At 46.5% G+C, this 22,500-nt stretch overlaps 1 long non-coding RNA gene across 1 annotated transcript in view; it reads right to left on the bottom strand.

Moving 5' to 3' along the window:
- Positions 1 to 22,500, bottom strand: part of LOC147014703 (uncharacterized) — a 103,606-nt gene that overhangs the window by 1,017 nt on the left and 80,089 nt on the right. The window contains exons 3-6 of the long non-coding RNA XR_015050865.1: positions 14,626 to 14,779; positions 13,883 to 13,997; positions 13,535 to 13,736; positions 1 to 2,169 (exon numbers count right to left, since the gene is read on the bottom strand). The exon at positions 1 to 2,169 is cut by the window's left edge and continues 1,017 nt beyond it. This is a non-coding gene — a long non-coding RNA (uncharacterized LOC147014703). The remainder of the gene's footprint in view (positions 2,170 to 13,534; positions 13,737 to 13,882; positions 13,998 to 14,625; positions 14,780 to 22,500) is intronic.

Below are 22,500 nucleotides of genomic sequence, written 5' to 3'. Positions count from 1 at the left end.
TCGAGCATGGCTCATGCGGAGTACACAGTTCATGTAGCACAGACAGCCCAAATGGGCATGGAGGCCACAGCTGCAGGGTCGCTTTGGGAAATCCCCAGGGCCTAGTGGGCAATTTAACAGGTAGAAGACTGAAGTTGGCAGGTTGATGATGGGAGATATTGAGGATTAGAGAAGGTTATAGAAGACAAGGGGGAGTACAGGGTGGTCCGAGTTCCAGAGAAGAGGGGCAGGAAGGGTCCCCCATAACTCGACAATCAAGGAGGGTAGCTCAGGGGATGAGGGAAACTCTCAGTAGTGAGGGATGCCGCATTTGATTTGGGCGGTAGTCTGCAGATGGAGCCACACGACCCAGTCACAAAATTGTGAAAAGGCACGGAGAGAAAATTTGAGGACAAGGCCCAAATTTGGTTCAACACCAGCACGTGGGGCGTTGATATAAATTTGGTTATATAACACCACAGTAGAGGAGCTTAAATTTAAATGAGAAATGTTTTTGATGTTGTTAGGATAGTTAGAGATGCTCATCCTTCACACCATTGTTGATGTCTGTGGCCGCCGGAGTAAAATGGAGGAGGGTAATTTCATTTTCCATGGACCCATTGAGTTCCAAATTGTTAGTGTAGGAGTAGGCACCCCCCCCCCACCCCATCAGGCTACTCCACTGGCGAGCCTTGTGAGCCACACCACCTCGTCGTGTTTGTCACTATGCATGTCTTGATCTTCCTCCAGGGAGATACGTAGCTTATCTTATGGACTCGTGGGCCCCAAGAGCGATAGATTAGTTCGGAGGGACTTAGGGGGGCATGAGCGAGTACAGAAGAGAGGGATTAGCGGGGCAGGTAGGAATAAGATAGGTTAGGGCTAAAGCCAGCCAGTCTACCTGCTACCACCACATGCTCCTGCCAGCCATACCATCTACAGCCACTCAGCTGCTTTGCCAGTCAGCCTTGCCATCTTGCCTGCCAGTCTCGCTGGTGTGTCATCTGCTGAGCCATTATTTGCTTACCTGTTGCGTTGCCATTTTTTGTGGGCCATAATGGCTAAAGACGTTTTGTGGGCCCTCCAGGCCAAGATGGCTTATTTATGGATCCCATCGGCCAAGAAGACTTTCTTCTGAGCCCTTCAGACCAAGAAGACTTGGTTATGGGCCACATTGGCCAGGAAGACACTCTGTTGTGTAATTTTTCTGGGCCCTCCTGGGAATTTTCAAGAACTCCGGTGTGTTGGGGAAGTGGTTTTATATTGGGTAGAAGGGACCAGAGACCTTTAACTTGAAGGACTCAATCGAGAAAGAAGAAGAAGAGGCCCTCCTGGTACAGCCCCCCCTCCTTTCCCTTTCGCAGCCACATGTTGTTTAAATTGCATCCAGATATCGTCGTTTAAGTATGTGATTGTGGATGGGTGAGTCGCTTTAGTGATGTAACGCAGTAGCATAAGAATAAACTGTTTTTGAAATCTTATCCATTTTGGGTTTAGAATAAGGAGCGGGGTTGTACTGTATTATAAGTGGGGTCAAATCGCAATGCTGCACACCCTTCTGAGCACAGCCTCAGGAGAGGCTGAATGAGAAAGATGGGGGTAGTGTTATGGGAATGACTTAGTGGGATTTAACTGTTTAGTATAACGATAGTTATTTTAGTATTTGATTACATGAGCATGATGTACTATTCTTGCAATAGATGTGTTGTGTATGTGCAGAAAGATGTTTGTTTCCCCTACCCGACTGTTGTTTTTCCCCCTTTAAAACTCTGGCTCTGTGTTGTTATGTTCTTTTCCTCTGCTGTTTGTTTGAAACTTCTTTCAAAACACACGCATGAGCCTTAAAGCTCACGATGCCACAGCAGAATGTATGTCAAATCAAATCTGCGTTGTTGAAAAAACATTTATAAAATCACCGCAGGACGTGGAAAAACCATGACGGCGGGTCTTTGCTCGAGGTGGCACATGAGAAAGGCATTGATGGCCAAGGGTACATACCTTTTGACAACCAACTTCAGGGCGTACATACCTGAGATTGGCAGAGAGAAGGAGCTTTGAGGTGTCTATACCAGAGAAAAAAGATCTTGGAGTGGTGTGCGCCAGGCAAGCAACTTTGATGAATGCTGCGACAGAGCAGAGTTTTCACCAAGTAATGCTTGATTGAGCAGGAGCTGTGACACTGGTAATCTGCTGCCGACACACCAATATATGTTTCAGAACTCCTGCATGGCTTTGACACCAAAGGGTTTGAAAACAACCTCCTGCCATTGTTGTGCATTTCCCTGCACTGTATTCGTCAAATGAATGAAAGAGCCGGCCATAAGATAAGAATAGTTTAGGAATTTCCCCTTCATCGTTTTGTCTGTTTGAGGTTGCGCATTGAAAAGGGGTTAAATGGGTGAATTATTTTGTTGATTACATGATTTATTATATTTGTGATTTCTTCTCCCGTGCCATTAACTTTTTTAATAAATATACCTGGTCTCGGGCTTGGATTCTGCTAGTTCTGGTTGCCTCGTTCGATGGTTTATGTTGGTTTTAGTAGTATAGTTCGGGGAACCGTCTCAAACCGGTCTTAGACCACGCTCGCAACCAACGGTTGCTCAACAGAATTGGAAAGGTCAGGAGCGCTGATCAGCACTTCCTCTGGTTAATCCCAGGGTCCCTCCGAGTAGTGTAACATGGCAAGCAGGCTTTGGAACTTACTCGGACTGTGAACTTAGCTGGCGGTCGCGGTTGTTTCGACACATCTAGTGGGACTCGAAGCGGGTAACCGGAATGGACTGCAGCTGCAACAGCATATTAACCCCCATACTCTTCCGGCCAAAGAAAGCTTCATAAAGGAACCAAGGTCAAGGATAATAACAAAAACGATCTTATAATGCTTCATCTTCCTCTCTCACACATGTGGTACTCTTTACTGTATCATAATGCACTATCCTTCTTCTATTTCACCAGACTGCTCTCATTTCGACCTCTCCTTCATTCCTTGCCAAAAAAATCCAACTATTACAGCATTTCTTCTCTCCATTCTCTGAATTCGCCTTCATTGCATCCATCAAGAATTGTGTTAAATCGCATCTCTGCCCTAAAACTTTAATAAACCCCAGTTTGCGATGGATGTTCGCTTTCCATCAACCATTCTTTTTTTCCAACTTCAGTGCCAACTCACCCCTCTCACCACAAACTCTCACTCTCACTCTCAAAGCAACCATCCCACTCTTCTCCCTCCAAGCCTCCCTCTCACCTCTCTCAAAAATTCCCCCCTCACCTTTCTCCCACCTTTCATCCCCCTCACTCATCCTTCTCAAAGTTGCCCCCCCTCTCATCCATGAAGCTGCCTCCTTCCACTGCCCTCTCACCTCCATCTCTTCAAATCCTCAACTGCCTTCTTCCCCCTCTCTTGTCCCCCCTCTCCCCCAGCACCACAGAGCCTTTTCTCCTCCTCATTCGGCCCCCTCCCCCAGCTATTCTGCAATCCCCCACACTCTTTCTACAACCCTCCTTACCTCCCCCACCGTCCCTTGTTCTACCCTCCCCTCCCCCCCACCCCCTGCACCCAAAGCCTCCTCCCCTACCTCCTCATTAAAAGTGTGGACCTCAAACATCTGGGGCCTTCGCTCAAACCTTTCAGATCTTTCCATACAGGCTGCCACTGTCAAACCAGAAATAATCTGCCAAACAGAAACTTTCCTCCACCAAGACGTGCCTGACTCCCAAGTATCTCTCTCCAGTTACTCCCTCCTCCGGTATGACAGACCTGAGCCTCGTCCTGGTGGAGGTGTTGCTCTCTTCATCAAAGACTCTATTCCTCACTCTCCCTGCACTGCCCTCACTCCCCCACACCCTCAGGAATACCTCTGGCTACGGCTTCCCCTCCACTCCCACCTCATGTTTATATGTGTACTGTACCGGCCACCGAACAGTGATGACTCCATCTACACCTCACTCTCCGAAAACATGGACCATCTTCTATCTTCTCATCCAAACTCTCTCTTTCTCTTATGTGGTGACTTCAATTGTCATCATGCCAGTTGGCTAGGTGTGGGTACCTCTCTCACCTGTCATGGCACCTCAGCAAAATCTTTCTGCGACTCATTGGGACTGACTCAATCAGTCAACTTCCCAACCCGGATCACAACCAATGGTACTCCATCTCTTCTCAAGCTGATTTTGACAAATTTCCCTGAAAATATCTGCTGCTCTTCCTCCGTTCCAATCAGTTCTTCTGACCACGTCCTTGTAAAAGTGGACATCTCTCTGGCTGTTATCAGAGAACCACCTCACCGCCGTCGAGTCTGGCATTTCATTCAAGCCGACTGGCAGGGTCTCCAAGCAGCCATGAAACTTACAGACTGGTCTCCTATCACTACTTTCTCAAACATCAACTCATCCTGGGAATTCTTTCAAAGAAACTTGCTCTCCCTCATGCACAGATTTATCCCCTCTCGTCTTCAGTTGTCCTACCCTTCCTCCCACTCTTGGTTCACTGAAGCTTGTGGCGAGGCAGTTGTCCTGAAACAACTCGCCTTTGCCTCATGGAAAGCAAACCCAACTGAGGGCAATCTCAGTTCCTTCCACAAAGCTCCGAACAAGTGTGTATCTACCCTCAGGAGAGCCAGAAAACAACATCTTTCTCATCTCAATTCTGAACTCTCAAACCTCTCTCCCTCCTCAAAATCCTTGTGGCGTTTAATCAAATCTGTTTCTGGTGTATGTTCCCCCTCCATCCCCTCCCTTACCTCAAATGGCCGCACTGCTGATACCGCACGTGAAAAAGCTGAATGTCTAAACTCGGTGTTTGTAGCTAAATCTTGTTTCCAAAACCCATCACTTTCTCTACCCACCTTACCCAGTCGCACCCAACTGTCCCTGGGCTCTGTATCCTTTTCTCCTGACAAGGTGGAGAGCTTGCCTTCAAACCTCGACTCAGATTCTGCAACCGGTCCAGATGGCATCAGCCCACGTGTCCTCAAAGCCTGCTCTTCTGTTCTGCTCTTGCTCACCCTCTCTCTGTTCTATTCACCCTCTCATTTGCTCAAGGTCATCTGCCATCTGCTTGGAAATCTGCAAACATCACTGCCCTGCAAAAAAAAGTGCAAAAACAGATCCCTGCAACTACAGACCAATCAGCCTTCTCCCAATCATCAGCAAAGTTATGGAATCCATCATCGCTTCAGACATGAAATCCTTCCTCTTCTCCAATGGTTTGATTTCCGATCATCAATTTGGTTTCAGACCAGGTCACTCTATCCTGGATATGCTGCTTCTGCTCTGCGATCAATGGATGGAGGTCCTCAATGTCGGACATTAAATCCGAGCCATATCTCTGGACATATCACGTGCTTTTGACACAGTCTGTCACCCTGCCCTGCTCATCAAACTCTCTTCCCATGGTATCCAAGGCCATCTCCACTCATGGCTCGCAGACTTCCTCTCCTGTCACAATCAATGTGTGGCCCTAAATGGAGTTCTTTCATCCCCTCTTCCTGTGCAGGCTGGAGTTCCTCAAGGTAGCATTCTGGGCCCTGTTCTTTTTCTGGTTTTCATCAATGATCTCTCCGACTCTCTGGAAAATCCACTATATCTCTTTGCTGATGACTCCACCCTCTGCCGTACCATCTGTCATCTCTCAGACCAGCAAGCAGCAGCTTCTTCGCTCACTGCAGATCTGGATAAAATCACAAACTGGTCCAACACGTGGAACATGTCTTTCAATCCAGACAAATCTCACACTCTCACTATGTCTCTTCGAAAGGACCATTTAGAAAACCCCCCCATCCACTTTCTCAACAATCCTCTGGAAGAAGCTTTTCTTTGAAGCTTCTGGGTCTCACTATCTGCCATGACCTTTCCTGGGAAAGTCACATTTCCAACCTCGCCTCCAAAGCCAGCCGCCGACTGGAAATCCTCCGTCGTGCAAAGTCCTTCCTCGGACCTCCTGAGCTCCTGACCACTTACAAAGCTTTTGTCCGTAGCCTGATGGAGTATTGCTCTTCCCTCTGGGCTGGTGCTCCTGCCTCCCACCTTTCTCGGCTTCACGCTGTCGAAACCAGGGCATTTAAGATCATCGGCATCTCCCGCAATGAAGCTGAGTCTTTGGGCCTCTCACTCATTCACCGCAGGTTGGTCGGTGGTCTTTCTGTCTTCTACCATCTCCTCTCCAGCCTTGCCCCCCTGCTCTCTCTGCGATTTGTCCCCACCACATTTCCACAGGGTGCTCAAGGTCCGCCAACAACCCCCTTCTGGTAAAACTACCAAAATCACGAATCACTGCTAACCTTCACTCTTTCATTCCTCTTTTTTCCCGCCTTTGGAATAAACTCCCTCACTCTATTCTTTCCCATTCTTCCCTCCAGGCTTTCAAAACAGCTGTTCACCACCACCTCTTGTCATCCCCCATCCAAATCCTCGATCTTTTCTACCCCCAATAATCCACCCAAGCCCACTTCCTTAAATTCCCCTGTTTTCCTTCCTGAAAGTCCCCGTAATGTCCATCTTCTCTTCCCCATGTTCCCCGTCCCATCCCTCTCCCTTCCACAGATCTCCTAATGTTTCTGTTCCCCACTGTTTTGTCCCTCCCACTCCCGCCCCTCTTGTCTCATGCCCCCTTGCTGTGCGTTGTGTGTTCACTCTCATACGAGCCTCGACACGGTAAACAAAAAAGCAAACAAAAAAAAAAAAAGGTCAAGGAGTCCATCAATGGAATCTATCATCACAGTTGATATGAAATCCTTTCTTTTCTCCAACAACCTCATCTCAGATCACCAATTTGGTTGAAGACTAGGTCACTCGAACTTGGACATGCTACTTCTACTCACCCAACAATGGATGGAGGCCCTCAATGTCAAAGGTGAAATCAGGGCAGTTTTTCCAGACATGTCTCGAGCTTTCCATCGTCTGGCATCCTGCCTTACTATCCAAACTCTCTGCTTATGGCATTCAAGCCCAACTCCACACATGGCTTACTGACTTCCTCTACTCTCCGAGCCAAGGTGCGGCTCTCAATGGAATCATTTCACCTTTTCTTCCTGTCAAGGCGAGAGTTCCCCAACGCAGTGTTCTGGGTCCAGCCCTATTCCTGATAATAAATTATCTCTTAGACTCTGGAAACCCTCTTTATCTATTTGCTGATGACTCCACCCTGTGCTGTGACATCTCTCATCCTTCAGACAGGCACGCAGTCGCCTATTCCCTCTCTTTGGGCCTTGATAAAATCTCAAGTTGGTCAAACACTTGGAATTGCTGTGAACAATTGACGAGTGAATGGAAAAATGGGCAACACTGATTGGTCAGTGCCACAACCAATGGGTGAGTGAATATTGCTGGCATACAGTAGTTACAGCCACACAAGCTCTATTTATTGTTGTCGACTATACATGACACACACACACACACAAATGCTAATGGAGGTGGATACTTTGAGCCCTTGTAGGTCTCTGATCCACCTCCTGAAACCCACTCACATGTGGAGATGGAAGTCAATAACAGCAACTTGCGCACGCGCACGCGCACGTGTGCGCGCGCACACACACACACACACACACACACACACACACACACACACACACACACACACACACACACACACACACACACACGCTAATGGGGTGGATACTCTTGAGACCTGGGAGGGCTCCGTTCCACCTTCTGAAACCCGCATATGGAGATAACAACCAACGACACAAACCTTTCAGCAATAGTTGCAAAATCTAGTGTACTTTTCCTTGTGGCCCGAGAACCAAAACAAACAATATATTTATACCTGCCTCACAGCCTCCCCAGCCTCTTCTCCCCAAAGAGGATTACTATAAAATACCATCATTTTAAAACTTCATGTGGGCATTCACCAGCCCGTGAAATAACCTTCCCATCAGTGTTAAGAAGCACCCAAACCAGATACAGTTGTCTCCTTCAGAGAACTCTGCCTGATACATCTGCCTCTCATGTAAATAATGGCTGGCACAAGCTTTGTACATTTCCACGTCGTGAAGATGTCCTTTGTCGAAGGGTTGGTAGCTATAACTTTGTTGGTAATGACACACGGCATCGTCTTTCCAGTTGCAGATGTCCATTAAATAAATCACGAAGCCTTCCATCATCACAGAAGGCACTCCCACAAGGTTCAAAGTCCATTCACTGGTAGCGATCCGTCGGGGGGGGTTTGGGTAGCACAGCACCATTATGTTGTTCTGTCCTCCTTGTCTGCGTGGGCACGCGGTTACCGTGCAGGGGCCATTCCGGGCAAGCATGGTTTTGGCCCAGTCAGGCGCGTTGTGTGATGATTGATATTAAAGTTGATTTCAACCTCATCAAGATTGGTGTTTTGGCCGTGGTGCTCCGCTGGGGAATCCCGTGAACCTTTCTGGCGTGGTGGCAGCGTCGGGATACGATTCCACGCACTCATCATCCAGGAGACGGCGATCGGCAGAACGTTACTGTTACGAAAGCCATCTTTGAACCCCAATCGCACCTCACAAGAAGGTGAGCGTCCAACCAGCTCGTTCTGTAGCTGTGTCATAAACATCGTCTGTGCAATGTTCCCGTCACCAAAATGGCTATCACACACCGTGCACCAAAGCAGTGGCCACTCAGCAAGATTGAAACGGTAAACTCATTTGAATGTTGGAGACAATTTCCTTTATATTTTATCGCTCGACCCCAATTTTGCTCCCTTCCTCACTGAGGGCATCACCTGAGAGAAGAAGAGCAGAGCATTCCCTCTTCGTGGACTTTTGGATGATGGTGAGAGCATCCCTGTTGAGCGGCGTCACACTGCCCAACAGAAAGTCTCCGTACTGGAACTTATGATGGGTCAGATTGCAAACTACTGCCCTGTGATGTCCCATAACACCATAGTCTGAAACCACTTCCGTAGCCAACATATGGCAGTCGATTCGACAACATTTTGGATTCCAGTCAATGGGTGCACATTTCATTGACTTTACAGCCATGCGCCATAACCCCGAGAAGCGCCATGAAGACTTATACCAACGCCTGATGGCGTTTGTGGAAGATACCTTGCTTCGATGAGATGCTGGAATCTCCCACCACAACCAGGTGATCATTGAAGATGAGGAGTTATCCCCCTCTCTGGAGAACTTTGTTGTGCTCACATGGCTTCGTCTTGTTCACAGTGGACTCTCCGGACTCGTCAAACAACACTATGGAACCGAACTCAGGTCCCGCACCTTAGCCTCCATAAAGCTGGAGATATCCCAGGTGCTTAACTCATTATTAGATGAGCTCCACACTGCTGAAGATGCAAAGTCATTGCGTACTGTAACGTCTCGATTACAAGCCTCCCGCCCGGCATCATTCCCATCGTCAAAACCCCGTCAAGTCCTTTCGGGGCCTCGTTCCAACAACCTCACGAAGTCCTGTCCCCTCTGCAAACAAGTACGCCTTACTGATTACAGTCATTTCCTCAGTGAATGTCCTTTCCTCCCTGAACGAGATCGTCGCTACATTGCAAGAGCACGCCAAGTGGCTGACATAACTGAAGAGTCAGACGACGAGCCTGGAGGCATAACTTGTGCCCATGGGGACACGGTAGTTAGTAACACAGATTTTACAGAACCGCCCACTACCCTACGTGTCCAGATTCGCCAGTCTCCGTATCTTGACACCTTCCACGGTCACCACACAACCCGAGTCACCATTGACAGCGGTGCCACGGGAAACCTGATTCGTGAGACAACTGTAAGAAATTTAGGAGCCAAGATTCAGAAGAGTGCGCAGTCCGCTTGTCAGGCTGACGGATCATCCCCTCTTCAAATTGTTGGTGAGACCAGACTGACACTGACACGTGACGGAAGAGAATTTCAGTTTGAGGGCCTGGTTGTCAAAAATCTTGACGTGGAGGTACTGGCGGGAATGCCTTTCATGGAGTCTAATGACATCTCAATCCGCCCTGCGAAGCACCAAGTTATCCTGGGTGATGGCACCACGTACGTGTATGGGTCTCAGGGAAGGAGCCTTGATCACCATGCAGTACACCGAGCTCATGGACTACGTGCCCCACCCCACTCAACTATTCTGTAGCCCGGAGAGTTTATCGAAATGGTCCTCATAAATTACATGTTGAGTAGTGACTCAGTGTTCGCACTCGAACCTCGCACGGATGCCCCAAGTGCAAGGTCACTGTGACCAAGTGAGTTCTGACCCACTCCCAGTATCATCCGTAGCATAAGCAGGAAGGTTCGGATCCCCATTTTAACCAACGAACCACGAGTTCTCAAACGTCAGGAGCAGTTTTGCCAAGTCTGCCCTGTGTACATACCTGAGTACACCAAAGAACACCCAGGTGGTTATACCGAGACCAGCTCCCCCAAAGCAAAATGCACACTCACATCACCCTCAAGACACGCTATGACTGTGACCCTCGACTCTGACAACATGTTCGCTCCCGATGAACGATCAAAGTTTTGTGCCCTGCTTGAAGAGTATGATGAAGTGTTTGATCCAGTGTTCCAAGGCTACAATGGTGCTGCAGACCTCTTTGAGGCTGTTTGTAACATGGGCCCTGTTCAGCCTCCACAAAGCAAAGGCCGTCTACCACAATATGCGCATGACAAGCTGTGTGAATTACAACACAAATTTGATGACCTGGAAAAACTTGGAGTCTTTGCTCGCCCTGAGGACATGGGGATTACTGTGGAATATCTGAATCCCTCATTCTTGATCAAGAAGCCCAGTGGCAGTTTTCGCTTAGTCACGGCCTTTGCTGATGTGGGCCGGTCCAGTAAGCCCCAACCCTCTCTTCTGCCAAACGTAGATTCCATCATGTGCAAAATTTCTCAGTGGAAGTATCTAATTACTACTGACCTTATGAGTACCTTTTACCAAATTCCATTATCCCGCCAGTCAATGAAGTACTGCGGTGTAGCCACACCCTTCCGTGGAATACGTGTGTATACCAGATCTGCTATGGGAATGCCTGGATCAGAGCCAACACTCGAAGAACTCATGTGTCGCGTCCTTCGTGATCTCTTAGAGAAGGCGACCGTCGCTAAACTCGCTGACGACCTCAATTGTGGTGGGGACACAGTAGACGAGCTCCTCCAAAACTGGAGAATGGTTTTACATGCTCTGTATAAATGCCGACTTGGCCTCTCTGTTACGAAAACAATTATATGTCCGAAGAGCACCACCATCTTAGGATGGATCTGGTCTTGCGGTACAATCCAGGCCAGCCCACATCGTGTGGCTACACTCTCCACTTGTTCAGCTCCTGAGAAGGTCAGGGGAATGAGATCCTTTGTCGGGTCAGATAAGGTTCTCGCTCATGTTATCCCCAACTGCTCCACTCTCTTATCCCCCATGGATGATGCTGTGGCCGGATGCCAATCACTGGATAGAGTTGTGTGGACTGATGAGTTACATGCTGCCTTCCAAAGAGCCCAAAGCGCTCTCACTTCGACCAATACAGTTACTCTTCCTCGTCCTAGTGATCAGCTTTGGATTGTGGCAGATGGTTCCGTAAAAAAAAAAACACAGTATCAGATCGACTCTGTACATCACGCGCAATGGTAGACCTCACCTTGCGGGTTTCTTTAGCGCGAAGTTACGCAGGCACCAACCGACCTGGTTGCCATGTGAGGTGGAGGCCCTTTCCATCACTGCATCGGTAAAACACTTCAGTCCTTTCATTATCCAGTCGAAACGTCATGCATCCATCCTCACCGAAAGCAAGCCATGCGTACAAGCTTATAAGAAGCTCTGGCGTGGTGAGTTTTCAGGAAGTCCTCGTATATCCACATTCTTGTCAATCGTCAGTCGTTATCAGGCGACCGTACGGCACCTCACAGGATCCGCCAACGCCCCATCTGATTTTGCCAGCCGCAATGCATCAGGCTGTACCGACACCTCCTGTCAAATTTGTACCTTCATAAGATGCGAGGAGGAGGCCGTAGTCCTGCATGTGTCAGCCCAAGACATCATTTCTGGCTGTATTAAACTGCTCTTTACCAACAGAACTGCTTGGAAGGCAGTCCAGGCAGAGTGCGCAGACCTAAGGTGGACTCATGCCCACTTGGTTCAGGGCACCCGCCCATCAAAGAAAGCAACCAACATCAAGGACGTCAAGCGATACCTCCAGGTCGCTTCAGTTTCCAATGATGGTCTAGTTGTAGTCTGTCGGGACAAGACCTTGTCCTCGGCATGTGAGTGCATCATTGTCCCACGTCAGGTGGTCAATGGCTTATTTACAGCATCACACATTCAACTGAATCATCCGAGTCGCCATCAACTCAGATCCGTGATTCACCGCTATTTTTACGCTCTTGACTTGGACAGAGCAATCGACCAAGTAACCCCGAGGTGCCACCAGTGTGCTGCATTGCGCAGCGCACCCCACACCATTATCAAGCAGTCCACTGGAGACCCCCCAGTGAAGACTGTGAATGTGAAGACGAACTCCTACGACAGGAGCCAATGGGAGGATCAGTAACCCCACCAACCCTCGCACTGGCCACTGCAAGTATGAATTCACGAATTTGTGCATGGGGCCTCTCAGCCCGAGAGATGTGGTGCCAGCGGGATCATTTCACCAATCTGCAAATACCTTTCTCAGACCTACAAATGATACAAGCTCAACACCACCTTCGTTCCATAAACCACCCCCATAGTGAGAAGTCTAAGGCACCCATGGGGTCTTTCGAGGCCAATGTGTCAGTGGAAGTCGGCGATTTGGTCTATTTGTACTCCGACCGCAACAAGTCATGTGCAAGAAACTGCTACCTCGTCTCTGCCACAGATGGACCCTGGTGCAACATACGCAAGTTTGTGAGGTCCCAATTGAGGAGTGCAGCTTATCAGGTCAAAAAGTCTGAATGCTACAAAATCCTGGACTACCGGAAGGATACGCTTCCACTCCCTCGCAATCGGGTGCATGGTGGTTCACTGCATACCGAGAACGTTTTCCTTCAACCAGCAACAAAACCACCAGATCCCCCATTCATCCCCTATGAGTTGTCTTCACCCGCCAACAGTGCTGGATCCTCTCCAATCCCTATCAGCCAAGTACTAGATCCTCGTTCTGGTACATCACCAAAACTTAACACCCATGGACCTGATTGCTCCCAATCTATTGAGACCATCCGTGACACCTGTGAGGATCATCCAACGGTCTCCCCAACTGGCTGTACACTAAGACGCTCCAACCACCTGCGCTACCAGTCCAAACACTTCAAGGATTATATTTTGCATGCTTATAACCATATTGTTGTCACAATGCTGGCATAAATACTGTCATGGGGCAGAATAATCCCCGAAACCGGAGGGCAGTTTACCCGGTGATGGTCTCAGCATACCTGACTATGAGTGCAAGATTTCTGTGACCTCCCACATGTTCAGTAACCATTTAAGTATTTTTGTTTAAGCTTATGTACTCTTCCCCAATGTTTGTTACCAGTTACTGTCACCTACTTTCGTTATACATAACACTGAGAATGATAGTAGATGGATAAGCGTGAAAACGAAAGAAAAAGATGAAAAAAAGTGGTTACGCCATTATGTTGTTCTGTCCTCCGTGTCTGTGTGGGCATGGGGTTACCGTGCAGGGGCAATTCCAGGCAAGCATGGTGACTGTTCCTCATCACGATTGGTGTTTTGGCCGTGGTGCTCCGCTGGGGAATCCCGTTAACCTTCGTGGTGCAGTTCAGGCTTTGCACTGGACCACACTGTTCGGTTCGGGCCTTGTTCACAGTTCGGGCCTTGCACCGGACCACATCGTCAGGAGTTTGCAATACGGGCAGCTGTAACATACATTGACATGCCCCCAAAGACTGTTGTTTCTAGCGGTTTCTGTGCACGCACACAAAGCATTCTGGAGAGGATTATGTCATTTTGAAAGTCCCATATTGGAAAAGGGGTTAGACATGGGTACATTATTTGCCCTCACTTGCTCAATCCATATAGCGAGTAGATCATGAGGAAATCAAACTTGGATGACAGAGGTTGGAGTCAGGATTGGAGGAAGATTTAACACCAACCCAAGGTAAGCTGACGATCCTGCTCTGTTGGCAGAACGTAAAGAGGACTCGATGAAACTGCTGCAGACAGTGAAGAATGAAAGTGAAAAACATTTTCTTTATTTCAACCTAAGAACTATTAAAATCTTGTCCACCGAGAAGATCGACGTGTTCAGATTGGCAGACGATCAGGTAGAAATAGTGGAAAGTTTTATCTTCCTGAGTTCTAATATTGAATTGAGTGGAGAATGTGGAGGAGAAATTAACAGATGATTAGTGTTGGGGAGAACAACAATGTCAGGATTGATGGAGATCTGGAAAGACAAAGATGTGACAAAACAAACCAAGAGGAGGTTGCTGGATGTTCTGGTATTTCCAGTTCCAATGTGTGGATGTGAATCATGAAGAATGAAAAATAAAAGAAAGAAAGATGGTTGATAGTTTTCAAATGTGCTTTGGGAGGTTAATGTTAAAAATAACGTGGACCGACAGCAAGAAGAACAAACAAATCGGTGTTTGTAGAAATTAGATCACCATGTACATCAGAAGCGCTGATGCGAAAACAGAAACCGTCATAATTTGGACACATCATGTGTGCAGAAAATGAAAAATCTTGAGCAGTCAACAATGCTGGGTGTGGTTGAGGGAAGAGAGGAAGAGGCAAACATTGTACCTGCTGGATGGATGGGGTGAAAGCTGCAACCAAGCTCTCTCTGCCAGAGTTTCAGGAAGCAGTGCAGGGATGTTTGGAGAAATCGGATCATGAACAGTCACCGGCAGTCGGAGAAGACTTGACGAGAAGTCGGAGACTTGACGGTGCTACATACCTACACACACACACACACACACACACACACACACACACACACACACACACACACACACACACACACACACACACACACACACACACACACACACACACACACACACACACACACACACACACACACACACACACACACAAACACACACACACAAACACACACCTGGTGTTGCAAGGCTTGTAGAATGTAATTTTGTCACTGCCTTACACGTCAATGCGATATGCACAGTTCTGCCATGGCACGTCCTCGTAAAATGATTGTTTTGCGCTCGGCCGCAAACTCATTAAAAAAAGTGCAGCTTTTAAAGCAAAGGCGTTCAGTGTTTCTGAAAATGTGCTCGCTGCCGCCATGGGGCATTTGCAGGGAAGCATTTCTCTCGGCTTTGTGGCGCAAGCATCAATGCCTTTCTCGCACAAAGGTACTTTCTGCTTAATTATCTGCGACAGGCGCGGGACGCCCTGCTTAATACTCACTGGACAGGGCGCTGACACTTCATTTCCACGCTATCACCAAATCTCATTTGGAGCCTAATTGAGAAGGAGAAAACAGTCCTGGCCTTCTCAGCCATTTTCGTATCTCAGTTACTTTTCTTCATCTTTGGATGTGCTGGAATAATTAAGTACATTTCATCCGCGAAGTCAAAATATCTCATTAAGCCGATGCAATACATTTGCATTTTTCGTTAACCTCTGGACCTCGTCACGGCTAGAGAGCAGGGAGTATAAACCGAGAAAGAAAAACAAACGGTTGGCGAAATTGTTTCTGCTGCCGTTGGGCAAGGCAGTTGTTCCTCAGCTCAGAGGGTAAGGATTGAACCGGTATGTGGAAATGGGGTTTTTTTGTGGGTCACACCTGTCGTCGGCTGCCTCGTCCTGATGGAGACTGAATCTCCGAACGCTCATTGAATTTTCACTTAAAATTGTCCTGGGAATGGCAGTGGGTGAAATACAAGTGCTTTGCAGTGCAAGATTGCAATCAAGATCAACAGACATAATATGCACCTTCCTGGAGAGGGGTACAGAGAAGAGTAACAAACAAATGTGCGTATCTTGTTCGTGTTATTGAAATGAGAGAGAGAGGAGAGAAAGAGAGAGCGAGAGAAAGAGAGAAAGAGAGAAAGAGAGAGCGAGAGAGCGAGAGAGCGCGAGAGAGAGAGAGAGAGAGAGAGAGAGAGAGAGAGAGAGAGAGAGAGAGAGAGAGAGAGAGAGAGAGAGAGATAGAGGGATAGATAGAGAGAGAGAGAGAGAGAGAGAGAGAGAGAGAGAGAGAGAGAGAGAGAGAGAGAGAGAGAGAGAGAGAGAGAGAGAGAGAGACTTAGAGGGATAGAGGCATAGAGCGATAGAGGGATAGAGAGAAAGAGAGAAAGAGAGACACAGAGAGACAGACAGAGAGAGAGAGAGAGAGAGAGAGAGAGAGAGAGAGAGAGACAGACAGAGAGAGAGAGAGACACAGAGACAGAGACAGAGAGCGAGAGACAGAGACAGAGACAGAGACAGAGACAGAGACAGAGACAGAGACAGAGACAGAGACAGAGACAGAGAGAGAGAGAGAGAGAGAGAGAGAGAGAGAGAGAGAGAGAGAGAGAGAGAGAGAGACAGAGAGAGACAGACAGAGAGAGAGAGACAGAGAGAGAGACAGAGAGAGAGAGACAGAGAGAGAGACAGAGAGACAGACAGAGAGACAGAGACAGAGACAGAGACAGAGACAGAGACAGAGACAGAGACAGAGACAGAGACAGAGACAGAGACAGAGACAGAGACAGAGAGAGAGAGAGAGAGAGAGAGAGAGAGAGAGAGAGAGAGAGAGAGAGAGAGAGAGAGAGAGAGAGAGAGAGAGAGAGAGAGATAAATTGTGGATTTAGTAAAGTCGTCTTCGAAATGTGAGATTTTTTTCCCCTCTCTGCCTCTCTCCCTTGGTTCCTAGGAAACGGGGCAGAATTTTAAAAAGATGTGAAATTTGCAATCTCAGTGGTTGACATCAGGCATCTGCTGAGCCTTATGTTAGCAGCCTCTAAAGCCGGTCATTATTCAAAAAGCTATTATGCAGTACAGCCAAGCATGATGCAAAAAAACTCTGCAATGGAAATGGCATCGTCGGATTCCCTTTTGGCTGAGCGACTGACAAACGCGTTTAATCAGTATGTTATTACAACATGATTAAGGTACAATCAAGACAAACAGATTAAAAGTGACCCCTTTGTTTTTGTCAATAACACTGCAGCCGTAAATACGCCCTTGATTGGTTCATCGAGAAAAACAATACTTTGACGATGTTTGTAGTTCTTAATAACAGAGAATAGAGGGAGAAACTGTTTCTTAATTAGTTGCTACAACAGAGTAGAAATCTATCGCACACGTGCCAGATTCACGACTCGAAAACCGTTTTCGAGATGCCCTTTTCCAAACAATTAAGTTGGAAAAGGTCAGTGTTTATTGCGCGAGCAGCCTGATTGGCTGCATAAGCAGGAAGGAGGCATAATTTTCATCTGTCACCAGCAATAGATGTGACAGGTAATCAGGACAGCCAACAAATATTAACCCTCCATATGCTGAACTCATCATAGGCAAAACGGAAAGCCGTGAAGTTACAAGGGAGGACGTTTTACCTGTGACCGTGTTCTTGGCAATCGACGTGCTTCAAACGTTCTTGGAAATCCATCGTGCCAGTGACGTAATAATAAATGTTAGGTACAAAGTGTTCCGCATGTTTCGCTCGACAATGATAACCTTGAGGAATGTCCGCTGCCTTTTTGGCCTCTATGCCAAAACTCACAAGTGGACTTTCTGTCGCGTGTGGAAGAGGGTTGTGTTTATGGTGAGCCGGTAGGAGTGTGAGAATGAGGGAGGGGGGAGTTGGAATCAAGATGAGAACAAAAACAACAAAGCGAGGTGGAGAGGTAGGAGTAGAATTAACTTCACGTTTAATTTGTTGAAAAAAAAAGAAAGAAAGAGTGTGTCATGAAAGGAAAGCAATGAGTGACGGCTCCTCGACTTGGACCTTATTGAATTCATAACTAACACCCTGTTCAGAAATTCAGGAATACCCAGGTGGAGAACTTGGAAAATGCCCCGAAGCAAAAAGGCAACAGGACTTTCAATGGTGGACAGATCATCGCACCGTGTCTTCCCCCTCGCTATGTAATCCGTTTGCAGTTGAATGATCTTGCTCTTCCTTCAACAAAGTGCAGAGATTTATTTTTCGCCCTGAGCGACACCATGCAATTCTGTGAGCCTGTTTAAGAGGGGGCGGGGGTGGGGGAATGGTATATGGTCTTGATGTAGTCAAGATAACTATGAATGAACTAGAGTGGAGAAAGTCTTGTTTGAGCCGACGATCAAAACTACTTTCGCATCATACGGTCCACATCCTCGAACAGCTCCTTGAATAAAACCCTGTGGACCGATTCAATCACACGTTTTTAAAACACCACGGTTCAACAAGGGTGCTTGTACATTTCTGTGTCTGAACGTGTTATTTGATCCCATGTATATGTCTCTTCTGAAAGCAGTCCTCAAGAAAAATGGTGGGACGATATAGCACAAAGGTTTTACTGAAATTACATCACTCACCGAGACCGCTTGGCAATGCTCAAAATATTTTTTAACAATTTGTTCCCCATGGAGTGTCGGTCTGGGTTTGTCAGAGGGTCAATAATTTGTTAATTGCTCCATTTTGCAATTACAGCCTTACCTTGAGATCTGAAACCGGAGCTTACCGCCCTAGAGGTGAGCCCCGGCTTTTTAGCCCTGTGCCGGCACATCTTTGAACGCTTTTGGGGTCTGGTAGCAATTTTGTTTAAAGATCCAGCGCCAAGTTTGTATAACCATCACTCTCCGCCGTTTGCCTTCTGACAGCTGCGCACTTTGGACTTTGAACCGACAAAGTGGAGAACACACCAAAAGACAATCATCAAGTCCCCCCAGCTATAGATCGATCGACGTCCGAAGCAGAAAACCTCACTGAAAGGGCTCTTCATCGACATCCGTCTCAAAGTCAAACACACCCGAAGCGATGCTCTTTGATAATGCTCTCATATAGTCTCTTCAAGCATGTACAAAGGATTACACCTTTTTTGTTGTTGTTGTTGTTGTTGTTGTTGTTGTTGATAAATGTGAAGGTGGAGGAAGTGATACATCTATTAAGGAAGCATTTTTTATGACAGAGCTGCTGTGCATTTTGGGACCGAGCAATAATTTCTTCCTGATCCATAAATCTATAGTCGGATGCGCATTTGTACAATAACTACCCGATTATATACGACGAACGCACGTATTTTACGCCGAGGTATTGTGATACAGTTCCAATATTTTGCCATTTGCAGAAACAGATTTGAAGAATGAGGGAAGCTCTCAGGAACAAATTGATAAAGCAACAAATGTTTAATGAAACATACTAATGAAATTGGCGCATTAACTACAGGGTAATAAATGGGGGCATCTGAAAAACATACAAATGTACAATTACAAATTAATGTAAATTGTACCACAGTTACAAGATTGTATTCACAAAAAAAATAAAATAAAAAAAATAACAGGAAGAATAAGAAATAACCAACTGGAGTCCCTCGGGTTTACCATTAATTTTATCAGCAGGCAATTTTACAAGAGCAATTTAAATTGCATTTTTGTTGTGCATACCAATTAATGTATGTTCCTTTCTGCGAAAAAGATGTTCAATTTAAATTGTTGTGACTTAAAATCATTTTTTAAAAGGTTATTCTCCAAAAAAAAAACACCACGAAGAATTGCAATACATCATGTACTTTCACCGAAGCAAGAGCAAATGCTTCCACCTGCCAACGACACGAAGGTCTCGACTACAGCACATCATGTGGGGAACCTACAGCGTTTTCCCACCGTCACGTAAAATCATTAGGCGCAATTGCTCCTCGACTAATTGCGTTACACGACTTTGCAAGGGATTCTGCAATAATTGGAGGCTTGACCATCTCTGCCTTGGGTCAAAACTTTTGGGGTTGAATCCTTTCAAAAGCACTGAGGAATTAAAGGCTCGTGTGGGTCCTGAGCTCCTTGTATATATACACAAGGTGCTTGTCACAGCATGAAGCTCCAATTTTCTGTATCCCTAATTCCCCAAAGGCTTTCCTTGTATCACCAACTGAATTTTCCATTCTTCGCACACACCGCAATTAGATAATCCTCGCGAGCTGACAAGCAATTTATCAGTGAAACCAATTAAAAACCCACCGCAGAATGGCGCATTGTCTCGCCACACGTGTTTCGTGGCGAGCGCACCCTCGCCTCGTTTCCGCAATCAGTTTGGCACCGGCGAATTAACATTGGTCGCTATCAAGTTTCGAGAAAGAATGTTAATGAAATTAGGGCCAAGGCCTGATTAATTGCAGCACTCAGTGAAGGCGATGTGCAGGGCGGGTGATTAATTGGCTTGGCCTGACAACACGTCAGATATGAACATTGCTGGAATTAAAGAAAGCAAAACTCTACGCTGACCCTTCTCCTCAAACGATGCGAAAATATTGAATGACTTTTGGCTGAGATACTGTATTGCTCGGCCAGATAGCGCTAGTGGCATAAGTTTATTATTTTCATGGAAATAGTTGAATGATGTGCAAGTCATGCATTTTCCATTACCATAATTGCTCTGACCGACAAATGTGCTTTAAAACTCCGTCATGGGTTTTGCCAAAAGTCTTCTCGTGTCTTTTGCTTCAAGTTATTCCCACTTGGATTTCAAATATGCTAGTCACCCACCATTCTTCCCTCCATGAGATCAAGTCTGCTGCTCATAGTTCTTACCCCCAAGACTTCATCTGCTGCCCACTGTCCTTGCCTTCCAGCCACCCACTGTTCTTTCCTCCAAAATTTCAGGTTTGCTGCCCACTTTACGTCCATCCATTATTTCACATCTGTTGCTCACTGTTCTTTCCTTCAGAATTTCAAGTCTGCCGCCCACTGTTCATTCCTCCAGTATTTAAAGTCTGCTACCCACTGGTCTTCCCACCCAGCTGCCCATTGTTTGTTCTTTCCTCCCAAATTTCAAGCATGCTGCACACAGTTTTTCCCTCCATGATTTCACGTCTGCTGCTGATTGTTCTTTCGTTCAGGATTTCAAGTTTGCTGAATACCATTCTTTCCTCCAAGGTTTCAAGCTCACTGCCACCTCATGCTCCCTCCCATTGCTTCCGCTAAGCTTCACAACACCCGATGGGACCATGTTCCCACTTTTCACCCACATACCCCCCTCCTGCCCTCCTTTGTGTCACGGTGCATCCAAAAGTTATTGTTCCACCATTTTCCCTTCACCTCATTTTGTGTTTGTTGACACTCTGCATTGTGTTCTTCTGCTCTTACATGAGTTCCAATACCTGTACGATTGAGTTATTTTATTTACATGTTTCTGATAAGCTACCTGCATCGATGCCAGGACTTACATGAGCTAATGCAGGTGCAGTATTTTTCTTCTGGAAAGAACCAGCTTGCAAAAAATTCCCATAATGCTTCAAGTTGTTTTGTTCAACTCTTCATACTTATAAGTGCGATCTACACTGTTCTTTTTAATTATTTTTGCATCGACATCAAAAGGGACCATATTTTTATTTAATTTGCAAATGGAGAATTATTTTCACCCACCCCCCACCCCCCTACCAATTCCAAATGCTCCTTACATGCCCCTTCCACTCCACTTACTCCATTTTCCGACCAAGCTTCTTTCCCTTCTCTCGCCGGTCCTCGCTCTTCACCTCGACATTCTTCTGTTATCCTCACTTAGCTTCCCTTTCCCCAATTCAACTTTCCCAAGTGTATGTCATCAACAAAAAGACCCCAAATGGAATCAAACAAAGGTTTGTTGCCAAAGGCACGTGTTGTGTTCAAAGGTGACAGCACTGCAGTGCCCTCTCACGGGCTCAGCTGTCTCAAAGCTGTGTGATGAGCAAGCAAACCATCAGGCCTCGATCCCTTGTCACCAAACACAAATAATGAACTGCAACTAAACGAAGCAATGATCAAATCATAATAACATTAATGACAAGTAGTTATCTAGCGGGCTGCGATCGGAGATCATCGCTGATAGTTCCCGGTGCAGCCAACTCATAATATTAGCCAAATGGTTGCACTTGAAATTCTGCCTCATAATGGAAACAAACGTTTTCTATAAAGCGGGACAACAAGGACACCAAGACCACATAAAATAAATAAATAATGGAAGCATTTAATTATTGAAAAATATTTTAAAAATTGAAAACGGAGACAAAAAAAGAAAAGAAAAGAAAATTGAATAATGGAAGCGAAAAAAATAAATAAACAAGAAGCGAATACTTTGATATCGCGCGGCTGGGGGCAGTAAAATTCTCGGTTAAGAATGATGAAACAATTTTGCAGTTATAAAATTTAAATGTAGACACAGTGAATTAGCATGCATGATGGGAAGAGTTGTGACGTTGGACAAATTTCTATTTATAGCCCTCAGATCAAAGGGACGTACGCGGCCATAAGTGTGACAGAAGACACAGGACAGAATAGCCAATGATATAACAGCGCAATGTCGCCGCGCTGCAACAATGAAGAACGAGAGTTACAACGCTGCGCATCAACAACTAACGGAACAGGAAGATTATCACTTCCTGCTCAGAAAATCAACTTCCGGCGTGAAAACGATTCAGCACAAGAAACGTCGCTCTTCTGCATTAACCACGCCCACAATTAACCGGCAATCTCCGCCCACAATACACCCGGCAATCT

Source organism: Eptatretus burgeri, chromosome 13 (assembly GCF_056783735.1).
Source record: "Eptatretus burgeri isolate ZD-2024b chromosome 13, Ebu_testis_v1, whole genome shotgun sequence".
NCBI lineage: Eukaryota > Metazoa > Chordata > Myxini > Myxiniformes > Myxinidae > Eptatretus > Eptatretus burgeri.
The sequence above is the reverse complement of the archived record's forward strand: the minus strand, read 5'-3'. Positions and strand labels throughout refer to the sequence as shown.